A 23,802-nucleotide genomic window follows, 5' to 3' on the forward strand; every position below is an offset into this window, starting at 1 on the left:
GCGATGACGTCATCACGCTCCCCACAGGACTGCGAACTCAGTCCTCATGGAGTCCCCGCTGGGACAAGATCTACACCACGGTGCTCCTACAGTCAGCCATCTTACCTGCTGTAATTAGCCTGTTCCAAATAAACAACTTATTTATAGTTCGTCGAAGTCAAACTCTCTTATTTCGTGGCGATCTACACGAACCGCTACAACGTCACCAGAAAGCAGGTAATTGATTGGTTGGTGAGTATTTCTCTCTTTTTAAACCTTAACTCTGGTTTATACTTTCTAAAGTCTCTGTGGTGTAGCGGGGACTGTTTATAAACCAGGGCTTTAAATATATCATTTAAAAATAATAAATTTAATTAATTACATAGAATGGGAGAGCAGGTGATGTGTTTCTGCTGCAATATGTGGGAGCTGGTGGACACCATTGATGTTAACGGTGATTACATTTGCAGTAAGTGTTGGCTGCTCGAGGAATTCCGGCTCTGTGTTGATGAGCTGGAGTCCGAGCGTCAAACACTGCGACACATCAGGGAGGGGGAGAGTTACCTGGACTCGGTGTTCCAGGAAGTAGCCACACCAATTAGATTAACTAATTCAGATGTAGTCCGTGGTCAGGGACAGCAGTGTGTGACTATGAGTGAGGCAGGTACGGGGATCCAGGAGGTAGTGTTGGAGAAGCCGCAGCCCTTGCTCTTGTCCAACAGGTTCGAGGCTCTTACTCCCTGTGGGGACGGGGACTGCGGGGAGGATGAGCAACCTGGCCACAGCACCGTGGAACAGGGGGCCATTCAAGTGGGGGGGGGAGTAAAAAGAAATGTTGTAGTGGTAGGGGATAGTATCATTAGGGGGATAGATAGGGTTCTTTGCAACCAAGAGCAAGAGTCCCGAAGGCTGTGTTGCCTGCCCGATGCCAGGGTTAAGGACATCTCCTCTGGGCTGGAGAGAAACTTGGAGGGGTAGGATCCAGTTGTCGTGGTCCATGTTGGTACCAGCGACATAGATAGGACAAGGAAAGAGGTTCTGCTGAGGGAGTATGAGCAGCTAGGGGCCAAATTAAAAAACAGAACCTCTAGGGTAATAATCTTTGGATTATTACCTGAGCCACGAGCAAATTTGGCTAGGGTAAATAAAATCAGAGACTTAAATGCGTGGCTCAAAGACTGGTGTGGGAGAAATGGGTTTTGCTTCTTGGGACACTAGCACCAGTACTGGGACAGGAGAGAGCTGTTCCGTTGGGACGGGCTTCACTTGGCCAGTGCTGGGACTAGAATCCTGGCGAATCGAATAACTAGGGCTGTAGAGAGGGCTTTAAACTAATTAGTGGGGGGGAGGTTTCAAGAGAGCAAAAAATAAAAATGTCAGTGGAGAAGGCAATAGAGCAAGGTAGCAGTGGGGGAATTAAAAACCAGAGCATGTCAGGAAGGGACAGAATGAATAATGATAAAGTAGTAAAGGGGGTAAAAGCAGGAATAAATTGTCACAAAACATATTTAAAAGTACTTTATCTGAATGCACGCAGCATTCGTAACAAAATAGACGAGTTGACGGTACAAATAACTAAACATGGGTATGATCTGGTGGCCATTACAGAAACATGGCTGCAAGGTGACCATGACTGGGAACTAGATATCCAGGGGTATTTGACAATTAGGAAGGCCAGACAGAAAGAAAAGGGAGGTGGGGTGGCTATGTTAATAAAGGATGGAATCACTGCAATAGTGAGAAATGATATTGGGTCAAAGGATCAGGATAGTGAAACAGTTTGGGTGGAGATAAGGAATAATAAGGGGAAAAAGTCACTAGTGGGCGTAGTCTATAGGCTTCCTAACAGTTGCAACTCTGTTGGTCGGAGTATAAATCAGGAAATAGTTGGGGCTTGTAATAAGGGAACAGCTATAATCATGGGGGATTTTAACTTTCATATTGACTGGACAAATCAAATTGGGCAGGGCAGCCTTGAGGAAGAGTTCATAGAGAGCATTAGGGACGGGTTCCTTGAGCAGTATGTTACTGAACCAACTAGGGGGCAGGCAATCTTAGATCTGGTCCTGTGTAATGAGACAGGATTAATAAAAAATGTCCTAGTAAAGGATCCCCTTGGAATGAGTGACCATAACATGGTTGAATTCCAAATTCAGTTGGAGGGTGAGAGAGTTGGATCTCAAACCAGCGTACTAAGCTTAAATAAAGGAGACTATGAAGGTATGAGAGCAGAGTTGACTAAAGTGGACTGGGAAAATAGATTAAAGTGTAAGACAGTACATGAGCAGTGGTGTACATTCAAGGAGATATTTCACAACTTTCAAGAAAAATATATTCCACTGAGGAAAAAGGGGCGTAAAAGAAAAGACAGCCATCCGTGGCTAAGTAAAGTAATAAAGGATAGTATCCGACTGAAAACAAGGGCATATAAAGTAGCCAAATCTAGTGGGAGGATAGAAGATTGGGAAGCATTTAAAAGCCAGCAAAGAATAACTAAAAGATTAATTAAGAAAGGGAAGATAGATTATGAAAGTAAACTAGCAAAAAATATAAAAACAGATAGCAAGAGTTTCTACAGTTGTATAAAAAGAAAAAGGGTGGCTAAAGTGAATGTTGGTCCCGTAGAGGACGAGACCGGGAAATTAGTGGTGGGGAACATGGAGATGGCAAAAATGCTGAACAAATATTTTCTATCAGTCTTTACAGTAGAGGACACTAAAAATATCCCAACACTGGACAAGCAGGGGGCTATAGGGGGGGAGGAGTTAAACACGATTAAAATCACTAAGGAGGTGGTACTCGGTAAGATAATGGGACTAAAAGCAGATAAATCCCCTGGACCTGATGGCTTACATCCTAGGGTCTTGAGAGAAGTAGCGGTAGGGATTGTGGATGCATTAGTGGTAATTTTCCAAAACTCCCTTGATTCAGGAAAGGTCCCAGCAGATTGGAAAACCGCTATATGTAACGCCCTTATTTAAAAAGGGAAGTAGACAAAAGGCTGGAAACTATAGACTAGTTAGCCTAACATCTGTGGTTGGTAAAATGTTGGAGTCCATCATTAAGGAAGCAGCAACAGGGCATTTGGATAAGCATAATTTAATCGGACAGAGTCAACATGGTTTTATGAAGGGGAAGACATGTTTGACAAATTTGCTCGAATTCTTTGAGGACGTAACAAACAGGGTGGATAAAGGGGAACCAGTGGATGTGGTGTATTTGGACTTCCAAAAGGCATTTGACAAGGTGCCACACAAAAGATTACTGCACAAGATAAAAAATCATGGGATTGGGGGTAATATACTGGCATGGGTGGAATATTGGCTATCTAACAGAAAACAGAGAGTTGGGTTAAACGGTTCATTCTCGGGTTGGCAATCCGTGACTAGTGGTGTTCCGCAGGGGTCAGTACTGTGATCCCAACTCTTTACAATCTATATTAATGATTTGGAGGAAGGGACCGAGTGCAACGTATCCAAGTTTGCCGACGATACAAAGGTGGGAGGGAAAGCAGTAAGTGAGGAGGACATAAAAAACCTGCAAAAGGACATAGGCTAAGTGAGTGGGCAGAAATTTGGCAGATGGAATATAATGTTGGAAAGTGTGAGGTTATGCACTTTGGCAGAAAAAATCAAAGAGCAAGTTATTATCTAAATGGAGAGAAACTGCAAAGTGCTCCAGTACAAAGGGATCTGGGGGTCCTGGTGCATGAAACACACAAGATTAGTATGCAGGTACAGCAGGTGATCAGGAAGGCCAATGGAATCTTGGCTTTTATTGCAAGGGGGATGGAGTATAAAAGCAGGGAAGTCTTGCTGCAGTTATACAGGGTACTGGTGAGGCCACACCTGGAATATTGCGTGCAGTTTTGGTTTCCATATTTAAGAAAAGATATACTTGCTCTCGAGGCAGTTCAGAGAAGGTTCACTTGGTTGATTCCGGAGATGAGGGGGTTGACTTATGAGGAAAGGTTGAGTAGGTTGGGCCTCTACTCATTGGAATTCAGAAACATCTAAGATTGTGAGGGGGCTTGATCGGGTGGATGCGGTGAGGATGTTTCCACTGATGGGTGAGACTAGAATTAGGGGGCATAGAAACATAGAAGATAGGAGCAGGAGTAGGCCATTCGGCCCTTCAAGCCTGCTCCGCCATTCAATGAGATCATGGCTGATCATCCAAATTCAGTACCCTGTCCCTGCCTTCTCCCCATATCCCTTGATCCCTTTAGCCTTAAGAAATATATCCAACTCTTTCTTGAATATATTTAATGAACTGGCCTCCACCGCCCTCTGTGGCAGAGAATTCCACAGGTTCACCACTCTCTGGGTGAAGAAATTCCTCCCTCATTTCAGTCCTAAATGGCTTACCCCTTATCCTTAGACTATGACCCCTGGTTCTGGACTCCCCGGCCATCAGAAACATCCTTCCTGCATCTAGTCTGTCCAGGCCTGACAGAATTTTATAGGTTTCGATGAGATCCCCTCTCAATCTTCTAAACTCCAGTGAGTATAAGCCCAATCGACACAATCTCTCCTCAATCGTCATTCCTGCCATCCCAGGTATCAGCCTGGTGAATCTTCGCTGCACTCCTTCCATGGCAAGAACATCCTTCCTCGGGTAAGGCGACCAAAACTGCACACAATACTCAAGGTGCGGTCTCACCAAGGCCCTGTACAACTGCAGCAAGACATCCTTGTTCCTGTACTCAAACCCTCTTGCTACGAAGGCCAACATACCATTTGCCTTCTCAACCGCCTGCTGCACCTGCATGCTTACCTTCAGCGACTGGTGCACAAGAACACCCAGGTCTCTTTGCACTTCCCCTTCTCCCAATCTATTGCCACTCAAATAATAATCTGCCTTCCTGTTTTTGCCACCAAAGTGGATAACCTCACATTTATCCACATTATAGTGCATTTGCCATGTTTCTGTCCAATCACCCAACCTGTCCAAATCGTACTGGAGTTTCACGACATCCTCCTCACAGCTTACCCTCCCACCCAGCTTTGTGTCGTCTGCAAATTTGGAGATATTACATCCAATTCCCTCGTCCAGACCATTAATATATATTGTGAACAGCTGGGATCCTAGGACCGATCCTTGCGGTATCCCACTAGTCACTGCCTGCCACTCGGAAAACGACCCGTTTATTCCAACTCTTTGCTTTCTGTCCGCCAACCAGTTCTCTATACAAGTCAATATCTTGCCCCCAATCCCATGTGCCTTAATTTTGCACGCTAATCTCTTATGTGGGACCTTATCGAAAGCCTTCTGAAAGTCCAAATACACCACATCCACTGGTTCTCCTTTATCTATTTTACCAGTTACATCCTCAAAAAATTCCAGTAGATTAGTCAAGCATGATTTACCTTTTGTAAATCCATGTTGACTTTGTCCGATCCTGTCACTGCTTTCCAAGTGCTCTACTATTACATCTTTTATAATAGACTCTAGCATTTTCCCCACTACCGATGTCAGGCTTACCGGTCTATAATTCCCTGCTTTTTCTCTACCACCTTTTTTGAATAGTGGGGTAACATTAGCTACCCTCCAATCCATGGGTACTGTTCCAGAGTCTATCGAGTTCTGGAAGATGACCAGCAATGCATCTACTATTTCTAGGGCCACTTCCTTAAGTACCCTGGGATGTAGATTATCAGGCCCTGGGGATTTATCGGCCTTCTGTCCCATCAATTTTCCTAACACCATTTCCCTACAAATACTGATTTCTTTCAGTTCCACCCTTTCATCAGACCCTATGTTCCCCGGCATCTCTGGGAGGTTATTTGTGTCCTCCTTTGTGAAGACAGAACCAAAGTATGAATTTAGTTGGACTGCCATTTCTTTGTTTCCCATTATAAATTCCCCTGATTCTGACTGCAAGGGACCTACGCTTGACTTCACCAATCTTTTTCTCTTCACATATCTATAAAAGCTTTTACAGTCAGTTTTTATGTTCCCTGCAAGCTTACTCTCATATTCTATTTTCCCTTTCTTAATTAATCCCTTTGTCCTCCTTTGTTGAATCCTAAACTGCTCCCAATCCTCAGGATTATTGCTTTTTCTGGCCAATTTATATGTCGTCTCCGTGGCTCTCATGCTATCCCTAATTTCCCTTGTTAGCCACGGTTGAGTCACCTTTTTTGTTTTATTTTTATGCCAAACTGGGATGAACAAATTCTGTAGCTCATCCATTCGGTCTTTGAATGTTTGCCATTGCCTATCCACCGTCAACCCTTTGAGTGCCATTCCCCAATCAATCCTACCCAACTCGCTCCTCAGACCATCGTAGTTTCCTTTATTTAAATTCAGGACCCTAGTCTCTGAGTCGACTACTTCATTCTCCATCTTAATGAAGAATTCAATCATACTATGATTGCTCCGACCCAAGGGGCCTCGTACAACAAGATTGCTAATTAATCCTTTCTCGTTACATAATACCCAGTCTAAGATGGCCTGATCTCTGGTTGGTTCCTCGACATATTGGTCCAGGAAACCGACCCGTAAACACTCCAGGAATTCCTCCTCCACAGTATTGTTACTAATTTGGTTCGCCCAATCTATATGTAGATTAAAGTCACCCATGATGACTACTGTGCCCTTATTGCACGCTTCTTTAATTTCCCTTTTCATGCCATCCCCAACCTCCGCCTTACTGTTGGGAGGTCTATATACCACTCCCACTAATGTTTTTTTCCCCTTAGTATTTCTCAATTCTACCCATACAGATTCCACATCATCAGAGCTAATATCCTTCATTACAATTGTATTAATCCCTTCTTTAACCAGTAATGCTACCCCACCTCCCTTTCCTTTTTGCCTATCTTTCCTGAATATCAAATACCCCTGGATGTTGAGTTCCCAGTCTTGGCCATCCTTGAGCCACGTTTCCGTAATCCCAACCAAATCATATTCGTTTACCTCTATTTGCGCAGCTAATTCGTCCACCTTATTACAAATGCTCCTCGCATTAAGACACAAAGCCTTCAGGCTTATTGTTTTTTTAATGCTCTTAGACCTATTAGAATTATTATTTACTGTGGCCACGTTTGATTTAAACCGTTGATTTCTCTGACTGCCACTTTTGTTTTTCTCCTTCCTATCTTTTGCTTTTATCCCTGTTTCCCTTTCCTCTGTCTCCCTGCTCAGGTTCCCAACCCCCTGCCATTTTAGTTTAAACCCCCCCGAACAGTGCTAGCAAACCTCCCCGCAAGGATATTTGTCCCGTTCTGGTTCAGGTGCAACCCGTCCGACTTGTACAAGTCCCACCTTCCCCAGAAGCAGGCCCAGTGATCCAGGAAACTAAAGCCCTCCCTCCTGCACCAACTCTTTAGCCACGCATTCATCTGCTCTATCCTCCTATTCCTATACTCACTAGCACGTGGCACCGGGAGTAATCCAGAGATTACAACCTTTGAGGTCCTGCTCTTTAATCTGCTACCTAGCTCCCTAAATTCTTGCTGCAGGACCTCATCCCTCTTCCTACCCATGTCATTGGTCCCAATGTGAACCACGACCTCTGACTGTTCACCCTCCCCCTTCAGAATGCCCTGAAGCCGTTCAGTGACATCCTTGACCCTGGCACCAGGGAGGCAACAAACCATCCTGGAGTCACGTCTACGGCCACAGAAACGCCTATCTGTACCCCTTACGATAGAATCCCCTACCACTATTGCTCTCCCACTCTTTTTCCTCCCTTCCTGAGCAGCAGAAGCACCCCTGGTGCCAGGAAGTTGGCTGCTGCTGCCTTCCTCTGGTAAGTCATCCCCCTCAAAAGTATCCAAATCGGTATACCTGTTTGAGAGGGGAATGGCCACAGGGGTCTCCTGCACTACCTGCCTGCCTCTACTGCTCTGCCTGATGGTCACCCATTTCCTTTCTGCCTGTGCAGCCCTTACCTGCGGTGTGACCAACTCACTAAACGTGTTATCCACGACCCTCTCAGCATCGTGAATGCTCCAAAGCCCATCCATCCGCAGCTCCAGCGCTGCAATGCGGTCTGCTAGTAGCTGCAGCTGGATGCATTTCTGGCACACATAGTCGTCAGGGACACAGGCAGCGTCCCTGAATTCCCACATAGAGCAAGAGGAGCATAACACGGGGCTGGGCTGCCCTGACATGACTTACCCTATAATTATTTTAAATTAATTCACTATCACCAATTAAAGATAAACTCTAAGGCGCTTGTATGGTTTACCAACAGTCCCCGCTACACCAGAAAAGACCGTAGCAACTATAAACCACAGAGTTAAAGTTTAAAAAAGAGAAATACTCACCAACTCACCAACCAATCACTTACCTGCTCCCTGGTGACGTCACACTCTGATTACTTTTTACCTCTCTCCCCGCTGCTGAGTTGGTATGCCTCACTGCTCACTGGAACTGGTCGGGCCTCTGTGCTTGCGCCAGTTTTTATACCGGGCTCCTCCTCGCCTCACTGCTCCCTGGAACTGGTTGGGCCTCGGTGCTCGCGCCGGTTTTTATACCGGGCTCCTCCTCGCCTCACTGCTCCCTGGACTGGTCAGGCTTCGGTGCTCGCGCCGGTTTTTATACCGGGCTCCTCCTCGCCTCACTGCTCCCTGGAACTGGTCGGGCCTCAGTGCTCGCGCCGGTTCTTAGAATAAGGGGCTGCCCTTTCAAAACTGAGATGAGGAGAAACTTCTTCACTCAGAGGGTAGTAAATCTATGGAATTTGCTACTTCGGAGAGCTGTGGAAGCTACGACACTAAATAAATTTTAAACGGAGATAGACAGTTTCCTAGCTGATAAGGGAATTAGGGGTTACGGGCAGCAGGCAGGGAAGTGGACGTGAGTCTAGGTTCGGATCAGCCATGATCCTATTGAATGGCGGAGCAGGCCCGAGGGGCCGTATGGCCTACTCCTGCTTCTTATGTTATGTAATGTTCTGGCCAACCCATTAATCCCTACTCTCTGTTTTCCGTCCGTTAACTAATCCTCTATACATGCTACTATATTACCCACAACCCCATGAGCCCTTATCTTGTGTAATAACCTTTTATGTGGCACCTTATCGAATGCCTTTTGGAAATCCAAATATACTACATCCACGGGTTCCCCTTTACCTACCCTGCTAGTTACATCCTCAAAAAAACTCGAATAAATTTGCCAAACACGATTTCCCTTTCATAAAACCACGTTGACTCTGCCTAATCATGTTATGATTTTCTAAGTGCCCTGGTACCACTTCCTTAACAATGGATTCCAGCATTTTCCCTACTACTGATGTCAGGCTAACTGGCCTGTAGTTCCCTGTTTTCTCTCTCCCTCCTTTCTTGAATAGCGGTGTTACATTTGCTACCTTGCAATCCGTTGGGACAGTTCTAGAATCTAGGGAATTTTGGAAGATCACAACCAATGCATCCACTATTTCTGCAGCCACCTCTTTTAGAACCCTAGAATGTAGGCCATCAGGGCCAGGGGCTTTTTTGGCTTTTAGTCTGATTAGTTTCTCTACTACTTTTTCTCTACTTATTAATTACATTAGTTCCTCACCCTCATTAGACCCTTAGTTCCCCACCATTTCTGGTATGCTTTTTGTGTTTTCTACTGTGAAGACAGATACAAAATATTTGTTTAACGTTTCTGCCATTTCTTTATTCCCCATAATAATTTCTCCTGTCTCAGCCTCTAAGGGACCAAGGTTAATTTTGCTACTCTCTTCCTTTTTACATACTTGTAGAAGCTCTTATAATCTGCTTTTATATTTTTTGCTAGTTTTCTCTCATTCTATTTTTTCCCTTTTATCAATTTTTTGCTCATCCTTTGCTGGTTTCTGAAACTCTCCCAATCCTCAGGCTTACTACTATTCCTTGCAACATTATAAGCTGCTTCTTTCAAATCTAATGCTATCCTTAACTTTAGTTAGCCACTTTTCTCGTGGAGTTTATGTTTCTCAATGGAATGTATTTTTGTTGAGAATTATGAAATATTTCTTTAAATGCTAGCCACTGCTTCTCTACTGCCATACCTTTTAATCTATTTTTCCAATCTACCTTAGCCAACTCGCCCCTCATATCTATGTAATTGGCTTTATTTAAGTTTAAGACACTAGTTTCGGGCTTAGGCAAGTCACTCTCAAAATTAAGGTGAAATTCTATCATATTATTATGATCACTGTGCCCCAAAGGATCCTTTACTATGAGATTGCTAATTAACTCTGTCTCATTACACAATGCAAGATCTAAAATTGCCTGTTCCCTGGTTGGTTCCATGACGTATTCTTCCAGGAAACTGTCCCAAATGCATTCCATGAACTTGTCCTCCAGACTACCTTTGCCAATTTGATTTGTCCAGTCTATATGAAGATTAAAGTCCCCCAAGATGATTGCATTACCTTTGTTACAAGCTCCTACTATTTCTTGATTAATATTCTGTCCAACGGTATAGCTACTGTTAGGGAGCCTATATACTACTCCCACCAGTCTTTTCTGCCCCTTGTTATTTCTTATCTCCACCCATACTGATTCTACTTCCTGATCTTTCGAGTCGTGATCCTTTCTCTACTGTCCTTATGTCATCCTTTATTAACAGGGCTACCTCCTTTTCCATTCTGACTGTCTTTTTGAAACATCAAGTACCCTGGAACATTTAGTTCCCAACCTTGGTCACCTTGCAACCATGCCTCTGTAATGGCTATAAGATCAAACCCATTTATCTCTATTTGTGCCACTAGTTCATCTCTATTGTTACGAATGCTTTGTGCATGCAGATAAAGAGTCTTTAATTTCAATTTTTTACCATTATTCCCTGCTTTGACCTTATTCTCTGCTGCACTGTTACCGTTAAACTCTCTGTCCCTTCCTGTCACACTCTGCTTATTTTTACCCAAATCACTACACTGCTCTATTGCCTTGACCTTTCCCTTTAGATTTCTAAATTTCCCCTCACCTGACCCCCCCCTTTTTTTTAGTTTAAAGCCCTATCTACAGCCCTAGTTATTCAATTCGCCAGGATGTTGGAGCCCGTCCCGACGGAACAACTCCCTCTTTCCCCAGTACTGGTGCCAGTTTCTCATGAATCGAAACCCCTTCTTCCCACGCATTTAACTCTCTGATCTGCTTGACTCTATGCCAGTTTGCACGCGGCTCAGGTAGTAATCCAGAGATTATTACCCTTGTGGTTCTGCTTATTAATTTAGACCCTAACTCCTCAAACTCCCTCAGCAGAACCTCATTCTTAGTTCTACCTATGTCGTTGGTTCCTACATAGTCATAGCACAGGAGGCCATTCGGCTCATCGAGTCTGTGCCAGCTCTCTGTAGAGCAATCCAGTGGTCAGTTTGCCCATCCTCCCTGCAGTCCTTTTCCTCATCCATACAGGTAGCAAGTACCTCGTACCTGTTGGACAAGGTCAAGGGCTGAGGCTCCTCCATCGCTACGTCCTGGGTCCCCATACCTTCCTGACTTGCAGTCACACCCTCCTGTCCCTGACCACTGACTGACTCTAAAGTACTACTTAACCTAAAGGGTGTGACTGCCTCCTGGAACAAAGTGTCCAGGTAACTCTCCCCCTCCCTGGTGCATCGCAATATCTGCAGCTCGGACTCCAGCTCAACAACTCTGAGCCAAAGTTCCTCGAGTTGCAGACATTTACTGCAGATGTGGTTGCTCGGGATCGCGATGCTCTCCACAAACTCCCACATGCTGCAGTTACGACACACCACCTGCCCTACCATCTCTAACCTTGTTTTACTTATTAATTAATTAGTTAAAGCTTTTATTCAATCGATATTTTAGGTTTATTGTTTGATTATTTTATCTAGTTTACATTATTAATTTAATAAGTCCTAGCAAGTTACAGTTTCTCAGCTCTTAATTTAACCCTAACTTAGAGCAAAAAAGAGCTGTAATACTCACCAACCAATCACCTACCTGCTCTCCTGTGACTTCACTCTGATTTTTTTTGTTGTTGTTTTTGAATCGCAGCCTCGCACTGCCGCTGCTTTAATTCAGGTCTGCTCTTGGGCCGCTCTTTATCCTCTCGCCGCTCTCGCTGCTTTAATTCAGGTCCGCTCTCGGGCCGCTCTTTATCCTCTCGCCGCTCTCACTGCTTTAATTCAGGTCCGCTCTCGGGCCGCTCTTTATCCTCTCGCCGCTCTCGCTGCTTTAATTCAGGTCCGCTCTCGGGCCGCTCTTTATCCTCTCGCCGCTCTCGCTGAATTGAAATTTCAAAGGAGTTTGTGGAAAAGATGATTTTTCTTTTTAACTTTCCCTGGTAAACCAGCTAAATAATTATTTTGCTTTACAATGTATATATTTGCACATATGCGTGTTTTAATCATTAATTTCAGTAGTGTATTTCACAGTCTCACAACCCTCTGTTAAAAATTTTTTTAATTCTCCTCCTCTCTGTCCTAATTCTCTTTCGTTTACAATTCTATCTATGTCCCCTGGTTCTAGATATCTGCAATCACTAGAAAAGATCTGTTACTATATACACTGTCTCATGCCTTCATAATTTGAAACACATCTATCAAATCACCCCATAATCTCCTCTAGTATAATGGAAACAGCTCCAATTTTTGAACTCTTGCAGTGCTGAACTGTGGTCTTACTAAGGTTTTATATGGATTCATCACTGCACCTTCATTTTTACATTCTGTACCTCTTGCCACTAAACCCAGTATTTCATTAGATGGGACACACTACGAGGCTGTCGCTGTGATTCCAGGGACATACTGCGAGACTGTAGATGTGATTCCGGGGACACTGCGAGATTGTAGCTGTGTTTCTGGGGTCACTTCGACTGTAGCCGTGTTTCCAGGAACACTGAGACTGCAGCTACATTTCCAGGGATAGAGTGTAAGTCTGTGATTGTTTTTGTAGGAGCAGATTGTGAGATTGTAGTTGCTTTTTCAGGGCTGGTATGGTAGAATTTACAATCTCAGTCTGTTAGTTAATGCCTATTTGCTTTACTTTATATTCTTTTATATTATTTACAAGCTTGTCTTTGAGCACTCTCGGGCTTTCTTTCAATGCGTGCAAAAATGTTCTTGTGCAGGAAGGTCAAAGGAAGCTCTGTTCTTCAGAACTATTTTGTGATGCTTCCATTTCCTCCATAATGGGGTCATACAATTAATTAGGTGATGTGAAACTGAGCAAAATACTGTTCTCTTAAATTAATTCCCAAATGTTAGTGTACAGAGAAACCACAAATGCAGCTGTTAGTAAAAGGCTGTTCCAGACATAATGGGGAGAGGAAGTAATCTGATGTCATTTAAACTGTTCTATATCTTTCAAGGTTCACAGTTACATCTGCCTATAGATTCTGATTGGGCTGTAAAACCCAATAGGTATAAGTACTGTCTTGAAGGCAGAGACCAAGGGTTGGGTGAAGTTCAAAAGGTGTTGGCAGCCATCCAGAGCCTTATCAAGTGGCTGTTGTTTTCCAGATAGCGAGTGTCGGCAGGCTATTTGATCACGGGGGAATGTTACAGCCCAGCCAAATCAGACATGGGCTGACATATACAGTTTCACTTTCCAGCAGGAATCATTGGATATGATCAGGAGCAGGTACCAGTTATTTCCCCCCGACATAGTGAGGGAATACTGAGGTTCAAATTTAGGACTGACGCAGTTAAAATTGACTAATTCGACACAGACCTGCTGTTCAGACCTGGATACTTCCTGATCAGTATGGCTCAGTACCCATAACCTGGCATTGCATTTACCCAGTGAGCCCTTTGGGGTAGCTGAAGTATCCCATAATAGGCACTTGAAAACATACATGGTGGGGGGGGTGGACTTTAGCCCTAAAAAAAACAGGTGGGTTGTGGTCAGGTGGGAAGTTAAAGTGTTAAAAATCTGAATCCTACCTCCAATCCGCCCACTTCTGGTTTAAACGGAGGTGGGACGGAGACAGGTCGCCCATTTAAATATTATAATGAAGCCGCATTTTAAATTTAACTGGCTCGTCGAGTTTAGCAGGGGGAAATCCAACAGTTAACGGAAGACGAGGACTGCTGGATCCAGGAGGTGAGTGCCTTGAAATCGGAGGCCTCGTGGGGGGGTCTCCGATCATGGGGGATGGGTTAGGCAGGGAAGTCTTCCTCCCTATCCGCCTCCCCCCCGATCACCCCCAGGCCCGCCGATGGTTCTCTGCCTTCCCCCACCGATCAGCTTCTCTGGCTCTCCCTCTCTGCCTCTCCATCCCCAACTCCTCCCTCTCTGCCTTTCCCCACCAATCACCTTCTCTGCCTCTCCATCCCCAACTCCTCCCTCTCTGCCTTTCCCCACTGATCACCTTCTCTGCCTCTCCCTCCCCAACTCCTCCCTCTCTGCCTTTCCCCACCAATCACCTTCTCTGCCTCTCCCTCCCCAACTCCTTCCTCTCTGCCTTCCACCCAACCCCCTCCCAGATGCTCGAATCCAGCCCCAGACCACCCTCTGACCCCCACTCAATTACTCCCTCCTTTTCTGTGGCCTAGTGCCACAGGCCTACCCACCCACAGCCAGCCAGCTTTTCCATCTGGCTGGCTACAGCTGGGAAACAGAGGTTTCAAATGCAAATCAGGACCTGCTGTTAAATTCAGCAGGGCCTGTGGGAAACTCGTTCTCTCTGGTTTCCTGACCGCTTCCGAGCATCCCGCTCCCAATCCACCTCCTGATTTAAAATTCCAGCCATAGTGTGAGCATTGGGGGAAGAAACAATACAGCTTGCTGCTCTTAATTAAAATTAAATCATAATTCAAATTATTTTTAGCATTAAGTTCACATTTTACATTGTTCTTTACATTGCATAATATTGAATATTTCAAAAACAACTTCAAATTATCAAGAGTAGACTGTAGTCACAAAGTCCAAGAGTTGTACTTAATGCAGCTAATCAGGAGATAGTCAATCCTGTTATACTCCTTACCCAAATAATATTGCCAGAGTCTTTCTTTAATTGCAAACTACAAATGCCCCTGATCACCCACAACAGGAAGCACGGTGGAAGGCTATATTGAGAGCACAGAAGATGTGAAGTAATCTGTATGGGCTTCTCATGAAGCTATTGGAATTCCTTTAAGAGGTAACTGGACCTAGGATGAAAGCTATCCGGTAAAGTGTGAAGTCTGATGCTTTTGGAGAAGGTATGATGAGTAAAATTGATGGTAGCTGGCTAGCTGCATTGAGAATCGATAGGTAATCGACAGCAAGAGATGATAAACTATGTTGGGTAGTGGATTATTGATCAGCAGTCATCACCCATTCACACAAGCTGGGTGTAGACTGGACATTGGCATGGCAATCTTGCTTCCAAATACTGAAAGCATAACGTTCTGTTGGTTTTTAAAGGAGAAAACTGCTCACAATCACAGAGAAACCTGAATTTTTTGAGGATGTAACTGGCAAAATAGATAAGGGAGAACCAGTGGATGTGGTGTATTTGGACTTTCAGAAGGCTTTTGATAAGGTCCCGCATAAGAGATTAGCATGCAGAGTTAAGGCACATGGGATTGGGGGTAAGGTACTGACTTGGATAGAGAACTGGTTGGCAGGCAGAAAGCAAAGAGTTGGAATAAACGGGTCTTTTTCCGAGTGGCAGGCAGTGACTAGTGGGGTACCGCAGGGATCGGTCCTTGGACCCCAGCTATTCACAATATATATTAATGATTTAGACGAGGGAACTAGATGTAATATCTCCAAATTTGCAAACGACCCAAAGCTGGGTGGGCGTGTGTGCTGTGAGGAGGATGCCGAGAAACTCCAGGATGATTTGGACAGGTTGGGTGATTGGGCAGAAGCATGGCAGATGCAATATAACGTGGATAAATGCGAGGTTATCCACTTTGGTGGCAAAAACAGGAAGGCAGATTATTATCTGAATGGCAATAGATTGGGAGAAGGGGAAGTGCAACGAGACCTGGGTGTCCTTTTGCACCAGTCGCTGAAGGTAAGCATGCAGGTGCAGCAGGCGGTTAAGAAGGCAAATGGTATGTTGGCCTTGGTAGCGAGAGGGTTTGAGTACAGGAACAAGGATGTCTTGCTGCAGTTGTACAGGGTCTTGGTGAGACCACACCTTGAGTATTGTGTGCAGTTTTGGTCACCTTATCTGAGGAAGGATGTTCTTGCCATGGAAGGAGTTCTGCGAAGATTCACCAGACTGATACCTGGGATGACAGGAATGACGTATGAAGAGAGATTGGTCGATTGGGCTTATACTCGCTGGAGTTTAGAAGAATGAGAGGGGATCTCATTGAAACTTATAAAATTCTGACAGGACTGGACAGACTAGATGCAGGAAAGATGTTCCCAATGGTCGGGGAGTCCAGAACCAGGGGTCACAGTCTAAGGATAAGGGGTAAGCCATTTAGGACAGAAATGAGGAGGAATTTCTTCACCCAGAGAGTGGTGAACCTGTGGAATTCTCTACCACAGAAGGCAGTAGAGGCCAATTCATTAAATATATTCAAGAAGGAGTCGGATATATTTCTTACGGCTAAAGGGATCAAGGGGTATGGGGAGAAAGCAGGGACAGGGTACTGAGTTTGGATAATCAGCCATGATCGCATTGAATGGCGGAGCAGGCTCGAGGGGCCGAATGGCCTACTCCTGCTCCTATCTTCTATGTTTCTATGTTTACTAGTGGTGGTCATGAGAAGACAGTCCTTCAAACCGTGGGAGTAGAGGCAATTGAGTATGTGGGCCAGGCAGAGCTTGGTACAACTCAACAAAGCAAGTGCTTTCTTCAATTCCTTCTTAATTGCTTTCCCTTCAGGTTTACTCACTCAGTAACACACAGGCACATCTATCCAGCAGCAACATGGCACTCAATGTATTGGGCTTGGTACCGTATGTACCACATCCTGTTAACCGTGTTCCTTTTCTCCTTCTTGGGCAACAATCCCTCACCACTCCCACCCCCTCCAAGATAACATACCTGTCACTGGAGATGAGCAGGAAGCTGGCCATCTCCCAAGCGTCCATCACGCACTCCTGACCGTGTAGGCACCAACTCCGTTACATCCACCTAGAGGAGAATCGGAAAGAGAGGATCAGGATGAAGCACCCAGTGAAGCCCACAGCAAAAGTGAGGAGTAGCAAGTTTAGGTGGCAACAGAAGAGCAGCAACAAGGTGGACAGAGGGCCAAATGTTTTTCTGAAGGGCTCACCAATTCTTGCTTTTTTATGGAGGCAAGTAGTTCAGCTTGAGAGAATCCTTATGGGAGCCCTTCAATGATGAGAACCACTTCCGCCAGTTCTTTGAGGATCATCAGAGCTCCCTGCATAGTATGTCGGAGATTGTTCAGAAGTGCTGGTCGGACATCAGTGTAGTCATGCAAGATGGATTGGGAAACCTGAAGTCCACACTAGAATGAGTGGCAAGTCCATGAAAATTTGCAGGTCCCGAGGACAGGGTTCCAAAGCTCAGAAATGTCAATTTTATACGAATGCTGTCACCACGGCTGTTGAGACCCGGAACTCCAATTTGCAAGAGGCTTTCTTCTAGTTTTAGGGAGGCAAGTAGATCAGCTTGAGAGAACCCTGATGGAGGGCTTCACACTGCTAAGTGGTAGCCACAGGTCTGTTCTTAGATTCCTGGTCATCCGCACAGGACACCTAGCAGCTAGGACATGACCAATGCAGGCATGGATGAGGCATGTATCTCTCGGTGATGCCACATCCACCCAACTCTGAGGACCGAAGAAGTAGAACGTAAAGGGCAGGAGCCAGTGCAAGGGGCCGACTGTACTTGTGGGATGATCTGATGACACTGCAGATGAGGTGCAGTGCCCAGCTGGGGCTCCCACTGCAGAGCAGCAAGTTGTGAGCTTCTTCCACTGAGATGGTGCACAAGATTGGGTAGTAAACAACAATAAAATATACACTTCTTTGCAATATAGTGTGTAGATTTCTTGTCAGAAAGGACATATTAATGTAGCCAGTGGTGGGGTAGAGGCAGGAGTGGTAGTAGAGGCAGTGATGATTAAGCAGAGCATGTTTTTCACTGGGCCAGTATATGAAGAAGACCAGGATGGTATTTTCAGGTTTAAGCAAAAGTCCTGTCAGTCAATGATTGATGCACCAATCAACCTGGCTACAAGTTGCCTGCAGCTATTTCCTTTTCTTCCTCTTTCCTCTTCATCCTCCACTTTCTCTTCCTCCTTCTGTTCTGCCAACAGTTCTGGCTGATCTTCCTGGTCATTCTACTGCATGGATATCAAAACACGGCAGGTGCAGATTATTTAGTTACATCTAGTCAGAGCTATAGAGCAGTAGTTCCCCCAGTCTGTCCAAACATCGGAATCTCTCCCTCCACACCCCTGTATGTTCCAGCACAAGGGTGGGCAATTATTTGGGCTGGAGGGACACTTAACAAGTTTTGGTGAGCTGTTGAGAACCGCACACCAATGTTCCCCCTAAGCTTCGCGGTTGCACACCAATTGCGAGATCCCATGCAGACCGCTCACCAGCTCCTGCCGCTGGAAGAGATACCACGCAACAAATTTAAAGGGGCCATGCACGTTGGTGAGAGCAAAGTGTTAAATTGGTAAATTTGAAATTGGCCAACTCATAGTGTTGATCATCACTCCCACTTCTACCCTCCCAATAATTTAACATAGTAGTCAAATACTACCTTAAATACACAAAATGTAGTATCAAATAGTAAAATCTTCTGTTACTAAATGATTGAAGTGATTGCTCGATCGATTATATGTTGTACTGAAAGTCTACGTGGCTGTTTGGCAGAGTGGCTCGATTCTGCGGGGCCTCCGACGCGAGAGGTGTTTTCTTTTTAGTGTGCTGAGGCTTCGCAAGGCCTGAACTACAATCGCGTGCCATTACCTGGAGAGTCCTTGTGCTCCGGGATCCACTCCCATGTCTAAGACGGCGATGAGAACCCCCCGCCCCCCCCAGCTGTCGTACTATGGGTACCAGGAGAGGAAAGACGCAGCGCTGGTCTCTTCGGTAAAAGAGTCATTGAGATGAACAGCCATGACTTGACTCAGACTAATGTGCAGCTCCTGTTCTATTTCTGTCCTGTCTAGCGAGCCAGATAGAATGAACTGCCAGGCTGGATATTGCCCACAGGCAGTATTTTTTCCACCACTTGGCTCGAAGCTCCCCTGCTCTTTACTGAGGAAACTCCTATAAATGGCAGGGACCCAATGTAACTGGGTCTGTGCCAGAGTTACGTGGGGAGACTAGCGGTACCCCCCACGAATTCAGACAACACCTTTCACCCAATTGCACCAATGAACAAAAATAACATTTTATAACTCACTGGAATGAAATCAAGCCCAGGACTAATTTTAAATTGGTCACTAAAATTCCTCCAGAGATGTGCTGAGACTAAAAACTCGCTGCAAGTTTTTAAAAAGTTCTAAGTAAACAGTTTTCCAGTCGATTCGATTGTGTCAATTCCGAGTCATGTTGCAAATGGCGTTATTTTATATATTCAAAGTATTTATGTTATCGTGCATCTATCTGGAAAGTTTGCACAAAATTATGGAAGCTGAACCCACAAACCATGAGTAACTCCGCTCTCACGTTGCAGTGACGGAGCAGAAACTAAGGTTTCAGGTGTGATAATGACACATTGATGCAGCAAACAACAGATTCGATTTGCCCACCTCTGTTTTTGGTTATGACTCCCCTGCTGCCTCGGAAACAATGACCCGCCTCCTGACGTTACTTGGGGGCGGGGGTCAGGCTAGGGGTTAGTTGTGGCGAATGTTCGGTCTCGAAGCCAGGCCTTGGCGGGCAGGATTGAATCCATTGGAGGGCCGGTGGGCCGTATTTTGCCCGCCACTGTTCCCGCAGAATTTGTTGTAGTGATTCGTGTTCCACCTCTATTCAGGCATTTCTTGATGATATTATCACTCGCCAGGGCTGCACTGAATTTCCCTGGGCCCCTAATAATGAGGTATCCAGTCTGTCTACACCTTCAAATTGTAGTGGCACAATTGACTGTCACAACATGAAGGTAGTGTGGCTGCTGCCAGGATATCATGTTATTGTGTTGCTGTGGTCCAACACCACTTGTAGATTTATGGAATGAATACCTTTCCTATGCATAGGAGGCTTGATGGCTGCACATGTGCCATCATGGAGGCCCAGCATTTTGGAAAGCAGGACACCTGCTTTTCCCATCTTGTGCTGTTGCCTTCTTTCCATGGGGAAAGTGATAAGTGTTTCCCTTGGAAAACAAGGCTTCTTTCAGTTGTATTCATCAGTGGACTGAAGACTGGTGAATGCAATAATTGTCACATAAGGTGGCTTTAGAAGGATATGGTTGTATAAAAATGTAATACTGTGGTAACTAGGGTAGATAAAGGGGAACCAGTGGATGTAGTATATTTGGATTTCCAAAAGGCATTTGATAAGGTGCCGCATAAAAGGTTGTTATGCAAGATAAGGGCTCATGTGGTTGGGGGTAATGTATTAGCATGGATAGAGGATTGGTTAGAATTGGACAGAAAACAGAGAGTAGGGATAACGGGTCATTTTTGGGTTGGGAGGCTATAACTAGTGGGGTGCCGCAAGGATCAGTGCTGGGGCCTCAGCTATTTACAATCTATATTAATGACTTAGATGAAGGAAGTGAGTGTAATGTATCCAAGTTTGCTGATGATACAAGACTAGGTGGAAAAATAAGATATGAGGAGGACACAGCCTGCAAAGTGATATAGACAGGTTAAATGAATGGGCAATAAAGTGGCAGATGGAGTTTCATGTGGGAAAGTGTGAGGTTATTCACTTTGGTAGGAAGAATAGGAAAACAGAATATTTTTTAAATAGTGAGAAACTATTAAATATTGGTGTTGTGATTTAGGTGTCTTCGTACGAGCAACACACAGTTAACATACAGGTACAGCAAGCAATTAGGAAGGCAAATGGCATGTTGGCCTTTATTGCTAGAGAGTTGGAGTACAAGAGTAAGGAAGTCTTGCTACAGTTGTACAAGGCCTTGGTGAGACCACACCTGGAGTACTGTGCACAGTTTTGGTCTACATATCTAAGGAAGGATGTACTTGCCTTAGAGGTGGTGCAACGAAGGTTCACTAGATTGGCTCCTGGGATGAGAGGGTTGTCCTATGAGGAGAGATTGAGTCGATTGGGCCTATACTCTCTGGAGTTTAGAAGAATGAGTGGTGATCGCATTGAAACATACAAGATTCTAAGGGGAATTGACAGGGTAGATGCTGAGAGGTTGTTTCTCCTGGCTGGAGTGTCTAGAACTAGGGGCCATAGTCTCAGGATAAGGGGTAGGCCATTTAAGACTGAGATGAGGAGGAATTTCTTCACTCGGAGGGTTGTGAATCTTTGGAATTCTCTGCCCCAGAGGGCTGTTGATGCTGAGTCATTGTGTATATTCAAGGCTGAGAAGATAGATTTTTGGACTCTAAGGGAATCAAGGGATATGGAGATCGGACGGGAAAGCAAAGATGAGGTCGAAGAGCAGCCATGATCTTATTGAATGGCAGAGCAGACTCGAGGGGCCGTATGGCCTACTCCTGCTCCTAATTCTTATGTTCTTGTGTGAATGGTGAAGGCAGATCTCCTCTGACATTCCCAAGTCAGAGTGCTTTGGTCTGAATACTTGCTCTTGGGACAAGGTCGAGTCGGCACCAGATGCCTGAAGTGCAGTTGTAACTTCCCTCTATCTGATCTCCTTTCTTCTCCGAATCTATCACTGCCACAGGAATTCCATTGGACACTCTAACACTGAGCACTTTGGTTATGGCTAATGAAGCAGCTGCTGTCCTAACAGTGCTGTGGCGCAAAGCTTCTGCAAAAGGAGTCTTGTAATGTAAAAATGCAGCAGCAGCAAACAGCACCAGAAAGTAATGCACCAAAGACTGAAGCCATAAGGACTTCCACAGCCTAAATATCCTCCCTTGCTCCTTGCTTTGCAGATACTTGCACCACACAATTTCATTTTTATTTGTCTCCATTATTTCCAGACAAGATTCTTGGATTAGTTTATCTCTTAACCAATTTGTTCAAGGTGGGTCAGTGTCTTGTAATGTTGAATGGAATTCATGCTATTAATAGTTCGAGAACATTTTCAGCTGCTCGCCGCCATAAGATCTCCTTGGCAATGTAATTTCCTCTCTCTCCAACACAAACCCACCATTACTTCAGATTAGTATTTTCCCCCTTCAATTTAAGTCATCCACAACGCCTTCCTCTGTATTAATCAGCATATCCTATTTTGTGATCGTTATTGTGTTGCACCACACCAGTCTCTCATAATGTGTTTATGCAACAACACTTGAAGATAGCACAATATTAACCCAAACAACACCGAACTGTTATATAAAAGTTGCAGCAGTGGAGGGCACGAGTGCAAAAGTGGCAAGCCTCAAGCAACATTACATATTAGAATACATTTTTTTTACAGACCATTCGATGTGTTGAATAAAGATCTTAATTCTCTGTCAGTTAGCTCCTTTTTATAAGTTAGTTGAATGAATATTTAGTTAAGAACTGGATTGAAGATTCTAAGGGTAAGTAGAGTACATTCTGGTTACAGTGCAACGACTAAGAATACAAGATCCTTCAATTACTTGTTTTCAAATTTCACAATTAACAGCCTGAATGGCCCTCAAGATAATTAATGGAGTGGAAGTAAACCTGCCACAATACTTTTAGATATAACTGGGTACCAGGACAAGATGGCAGGTGGGGAAGGCTAGATGGACCAGCTGGTCTTTTCCTGCCTATCTGTTAGATCCGTGGTTCAGTGGATAAATAATTACACGGATGCTGTACATAAACAAACAACAGGTCTTTACTGGAGGAGGGTCATCTCTAGACTGGGGTACAGAGGCATGCGCACAGCTTATATACCGGTGTGGTTACTGCCGGTACTACAGTATACAGGAGCTGTAAAAAGTAGTTCTGACTTCAAGCACATACACTACAATTCCTCCCTTTTTAGATTAATAATACCCCCTTAATATTCAAATAACAATTACATTTTTACATGTACATTTAATAACAAAAGTCCATTTATAGATTCAGTCTTTGGGGCGGCTTCTTGACCCTTTCGGGATAGCGCCTTTCCGGAGGTTCTTGTTCTTGGTGCAGAGGCGATTCTGACCCCTTTTCATCGGGTAGTTCGTCGGGTTCCACTGCTACTGGGTCTGAAGTAGATGCTACCGGTGTGTCGGGTTCATCCCCAGGTACTCGAGACATGGGGTTGACGCCTTCCTGTGACGCTAAGATCTGATCGACGTGGCGTCTCACAATGTTCTCCCCGACGTCCACTGTGTACATTAATGGCCCCTGCCTTGTACATATCGTTCCGGGTTGCCACTTCTCAGTTCGATAGTCACGGGCCAAGACTGGTTGCCCTACATTGAAGCTCCTTGTCGGCTTCTCGTTGATGTGCTGGAATTGTTTGTCCTCAACATTTCTTCGCACATTTGGTCTGAGCAAGTCCAGACGAGATCTCAACCTTCGGTTAAAGAACATCATGGCCGGGGTCTGGTTGGCAACTGCATGTGTCGCGTTTCGGTAGGCTAATAAGAAATTGTCCACCTTATGCTGTAGTGGAATTTCCTCGTCGCACATGGCCTTTATCGCCTTCTTAAAGGTTTGTACGAACCTCTCAGCCAATCCATTGGTGGCTGGATGACACGGGGCGGATGTGTAATGCCTTACCCCATTCCTTTTCATGAATTTTTGGAACTTGTCGGACACAAACTGTGGTCCATTATCAGAGCAGATCTGCTCTGGCAAACCGTTTCTGGCAAATATGGTCCGTAGGACTGCAATTGTTTTCTCTGTAGTGGTTGAAGACATCTTTATCACCTCAGGCTACTTTGAATGAGCATCCACTGCTATTAAGAACATTGAGTCCATGAAT

General features: G+C 44.8%; 1 protein-coding gene across 4 annotated transcripts in view; it reads left to right on the forward strand.

Moving 5' to 3' along the window:
• LOC147113997 (receptor expression-enhancing protein 2-like) overlaps positions 1 to 23,802 on the forward strand; it is a 185,954-nt gene that overhangs the window by 80,561 nt on the left and 81,591 nt on the right. Inside the window, exon 1 of one of the 4 annotated variants that reach the window (XM_085995471.1) lies at positions 12,706 to 12,800. The exons of the other annotated variants lie outside the window; for them this stretch is intronic. The gene's annotated coding sequence lies outside the window, so the exon portion shown is untranslated. Of the gene's footprint in view, positions 1 to 12,705; positions 12,801 to 23,802 lie in introns of those variants that run through there. 4 annotated transcript variants of the gene reach the window in all.

This window comes from Somniosus microcephalus, chromosome 8, assembly GCF_052327205.1.
Source record: "Somniosus microcephalus isolate GS21.2 chromosome 8, FLI_Smic_1.0, whole genome shotgun sequence".
NCBI classification, from domain to species: domain Eukaryota; kingdom Metazoa; phylum Chordata; class Chondrichthyes; order Squaliformes; family Somniosidae; genus Somniosus; species Somniosus microcephalus.